This window comes from Octodon degus, unplaced genomic scaffold (assembly GCF_000260255.1).
Source record: "Octodon degus isolate 3935 unplaced genomic scaffold, OctDeg1.0 scaffold00018, whole genome shotgun sequence".
NCBI lineage: Eukaryota > Metazoa > Chordata > Mammalia > Rodentia > Octodontidae > Octodon > Octodon degus.
In genome coordinates, this window is record NW_004524594.1 from 10097950 (window position 1) to 10103117 (window position 5168).

A 5168-nucleotide genomic window follows, 5' to 3' on the forward strand; every position below is an offset into this window, starting at 1 on the left:
TCTGCTGAAGGGTTCCGTGCTGGGCCTGCAGCCTGGGTCAAATGAGGATCCGCTGCCCCGGGTCGTCTCATTCACTTGCCAGGCCTGTGCTGTGGGTCTGTTCAGGATCTGCAGCCCAGGTCCTATCACTCACTCCCCAGGCCTGCGCTCTGGGTCTGTTCAGGATCCCGCGGCCCTCGTCGTCTCACTCACTCCCCAGGCCTGCGCTCTGGGTCTATTTAGGATCCGGAGGACCCCAGGTCATCTCACTCACTCCCCAGGCCTGCGCTCTGTGTCTGTTCAGGATCCCGCGGCCCTCGTCGTCTCACTCACTCACCAGGTCTGCGCTCTGGGTCTCTTCTTTAATTTCTAACATTAGTTATTTTCCTTCTAATCATGGTCTTCTATTGAAGAAAGGTAAAGGAAACCAAATTCTTGGCAGTAAATATATTTGTCATTAAAAGCTTGTCATTGGTTCAAAATTTACATAGGAGAAACATCTGTACATACCAACCTGTCAGCATACAGACATTTTAAAATATCTCTCTGTGTAAGCATAGGTGTTAGTTTTATGTTACTAAAATAGCTGTTTATTTGGCTCATAATTTTGGGCAGCTGCTGTCATGATCAATTGGTCTTGTCACTTTCATATTGTGTAGAGGAAGTGTATTACAGTAGGAGCATGTGGCAATCCTACGCACCCACGACAGGATACGAAGGAGAGAGGAAGACAAGTGGCCTGCTAGGCAGTACCCCCTAAAGACTGCATGCCCTCCAAATAGCACTGCATCAAGCCCCTACAGTAAGGATAATTTGGTCACATTTATCCAAGCATGACTCCGTGGGGACATACATTAATCTGAGTTCACACTGATGCTTGCTACCAGTTCTGTTAGGTTTTGTTCTTAAGTCTCATTGTGTTATTAAGTGTGTACATGTTTAACATTAGTTCTCCTTGGAGAATGGACCCCATTAGCTTTTTAAGGTGATGAAATTACTCCTTGTCCTTTAAATTCTTCTTCTGCTAATTTTCTTCGATTTTATAATAAATCTTTATCTAAGTTTAACTATTCATAGAGTCATATGTAAACTATGTTATCTTATAAACAACTGAAGAGTTGTATAGACTGAGATTTGCTTTTGATTTTTTCTTCCAAGCTTTTCGCCTTTTAAGTTTTTAAATTCTGTGTAAGTCACTTCTGTAAAAACTGATTACTGATATATTGATTTCTGTAGAAAGCCTCTTTCCACTATTGTGAGATATTTTGTTGCAGGTGTATTGTGTTTGATCTCTTTAGGTGATTCCAGTTTTATTCTGTTAACACTCCATAATTTCAGACTTATTTCTTACTTAAAACTTTTTAATAACTTTCTGGATAATTTTAAGCATCAGTTAATACTACTCTATTTTCTATGTTGTATAGTTTATATAGAAAGTCATAATTTCTTCCACAAATGTCTCAGATACTTTTAATTTCTATTATCCATATTATAATAAACAAATATATTGTTACTATGGTCACTGTGAGAAATTAACTTTTAGGGTCACAATTAAAAAATCATCTCTTTGACACTATTGCCTTCTTTTTATAGATAGCATTTTACATATATATATAATATATATATAATATTATATAATTATATATATATAATTTTTTTTTACTGAAGAAAGTCTTTTATCATTTCCTTTTTTGAGGAACTGGAGATTGAACTCTGGTCCTCGTGCTTGCCAGGGAAGTGCTTATTCCACTGAGCCATCTCCCCAGCCCCTCTTATCATTTCTGCATGGCACAATGACTCCTATTGAATCTCTTATACACCAGAGTTCAAAATTATTTTTGTTTTTCTTTGGAAGGTTAATGCCAGTGATATATAGAATTTAAACTACTGCTTCTATCTTTTATTGAACCATTTACAATTTCACTCCACTGTCTTCATGCTTACACATTTTTATTATATTTTTTGTATTTTAGGGAAGCATCTACAGGGTGTTCAAGTCTCATTAGATCGGAGTTGTAGTGATCCACCTGTTTACAGCCTCCCAAGAGCTGGGATTGCAGGCATGCACCACTACACACAGTCTCAATTGCTGTCTCAGTGTGCCCCAGGGGTAGAGCAGGCATAGCAGGCCTGAGAATCGAACCCCTCAGACTCTGAGCCTGCTTGCAGGTTCTTTAATCCATTGAGATATTTGGCCAGCCCTTTGCTTGTATCATTTCTTTTCCTTTCTTTTCTTTTCTTTTTCTCTTCACTTCTCTTTTTGTATTTTGTTACAGGGTCTACAGGGTCTCACTACGTAGATCTAACTTGTATTGATCCACCCGTGTTTAGCCTCCCAAGAGCTGGGACTACAGGATTGCACCACATGCCCAGTCTCAACACATGCATATTTTCAGGTGAGAAATGTGCTAGGATGCTTATCACAGGTCACTATTTCCCCACATTTTCTTTTTCTTTCTTTTTTCTCTGCTGCTGTTTGACTATTTTCTGTGATTTCTTTTGTTTTCTACAACTTAAATATGATATTAACAGTGTTAATCAGTGTTAAGCCCTATGTCTTTTACTTTTCTTTATTTTTTTTTCTTTACTTTTCCTGACCTTTAACAGTTGTGCACTTAGCTTCTTTTATCAGAGTTTCAGAATTTGCATAGTTTATGTATTAATTTCCAGAAGGCATTTTTACCATTATTTTTTAAAAATTTATTGAGAAACAAATATCAATGAGACAGTTGCAAAACTGATTAGTAGGACAGTTTCAATAATTAATACATTGTACATTGTTATCTTCTTAGTGGTTATCCATAGTACAAGATACAGACAGGAAATGCTGTCCAACACTACTAGTACAAATCTTTATTCTCATTGAATTAAGCAAAAGTAGCTGTGTATCTATCCTATTTTGTATATGCAGATACAAAATAGTCCTTCCTTTGTATCCCCTTTTTTTGTTTAGTTCTGTTAGAGATGGGTATTCCATTGGCATCTAAGTACTATAGGTACATAAATTGAGCAAAACAATGCAACACAGTCTAGCAGTCCACAGTAGTAGTGGGTTATCCACAGAAGTTGTTGACTTGAGCCTTTCACAGCTCAGTATATTAATAATGGCTTTAATTTATATACCTCGTTTTTATAATTTTCTGCTGAATGGTTAAGACCAAGATAAAGCAAAACTTATATTAAAAAAATGTATTTATCCTGTAACCCTGTACTGCAGTTTGTAGATCCTTTGTCAGTGTCAGCCATGTGGATGAGTCACGGCCATTGCTTGACCAATTTGCTCTCTGTGAAAGCCTGAGAGACTGTTTTCTCTCCATGTGACTCTCTTTAGGCACATACTACATCATCAATCACATTCCTCTGTGTCCTCATAGAATAAGTGCTTGACTGGCAAGTGCAAGGGCCTAAGTTCAATCCCCAGTACCTCAAAAAAAATCATGACTGGCCATATTCACATTATTCTTGCATTTAGGTTTTGTTTAACTTATTTCATTAAAGTAGACATATAACAGGTAAAATGGAATCATGGATGTTATCTGTGTCTACACTAATGCTAGATTTCTGGTAAGCTAAGCTTACATTATTTTGGAGATTGTTATAAAGATTTCAGCCTTCACATTTCTCCAGTGCCCATGATTTACCACCTCTCTTGACTGGGGTTTCCTTAACCCCCACAGGAGTTTCTATGTCTTTCAACACATGTCGATTTATCGGTTGTGGTTGTGCTGAAGTTTCTTGGTGTGATGTTGATATGTAGGTGAGGTGAAACACTTACAAGCTTCAAATTATGTTTTAATGTTTCAGTGACCTTTGTTTGTGCACTGTGACCTTCATGGTTCACTTATTGTATATCTCTCTTTCCACCAATTTAGATAAGATAGGAGGCCTGATGGGGGAGAAAGAAAGAAACTGTGCAATTGGCATGTTCTGCATAAAGACTGCAATAATGTGTTTTGTCCCATGCCCTTCTTTAGTGACAGCTCTGAGCATGTTTCCCCCTGCATTCTGCCTGAACCACAGGGGTAGCTGTCTTTGATCTTTACCCAGACACTGAATGGTGGTCTGAAGATAACTGGCTGTAACATTGTTCTGCCCCTCATCAAGACTTTAATGCCAGGCACCTATGTTTTATGATGCAGAGTGATCCTCTAATATCATTACAGCATGAGTGCTTCTACACTTTTTTAACTACAGTGGTTACTCCTTCAGATGATAGGAGTCTGACACTGAACCTTCTTGTGGCTCCAGATTTTCAAATATCATTTACAGTAAACTCAATCATTTTGAAAGAAAGTCACTAATTTTCAGTTTGTCCAGTTTTGTTCTTGTTGTAAGAATAGGAGTGATGTCTTCTAGACCAATAATACATTGTAGCTTGTTTCTAATCCTCTTGGCAGTACGGTAATAATTCTGAAAACTTGGCATCAAGGAGCTGATTGCATTGCTCCTGACAGGACTCCAGTCCTATATGTCTCATTGTAATATATTTTGATTTGTTTTTATTAGAAAAAGTATGCTTCTATTAAATAAATGAATGTAGATATGTAAAATAAAAGTGAATTTTAACTACTTTAGAAATTCTAAAATAAAAATAAGTAGTAGTATATTTTTAACTCATATGTAATGGGCAATTTAGTTTTAGGATAACAATTCAATCATAACAATGGCTCCATTTTTTAAATATGTTACTTTGCTAGCCCAGCATCCAATTCATGTTTAAATGTATGCTTTTTTTTTAACTGAGACAAAAAATAAAGAATAGAATATAAATCTTGGTATTCTTTCTCTGGAGCTTTGAGGGAAATCATATATGCACACACAACTACTTACTAAAGCTACCTTCAACAGAAAGTGAAAAATTACCTTGTGCTAGGATGTCATTGAGTTTAACAAATTCAAATACTATAAGCAATTGACAAATTAGCAATTATACATGAGTGCCTACTATTACACATGTATGTGAATCCTATGCATGTACATCTAACATGAAAGTAAATTAGAGTAAGCATGTCCCATGTCTTGCATGCTTAGCTAGGAGAGCAGAAAGCATCACATGATCTGTTGAAGGAATACTTCAAGTCAAAATATTATGCTTCACAGAAAAGAAGCAATTAAAAATATCAAGTGGTTCAATTTTGATAAATATATATTGCATGATTTTGAAGCAAATTAAAAATTTACCATAAGCG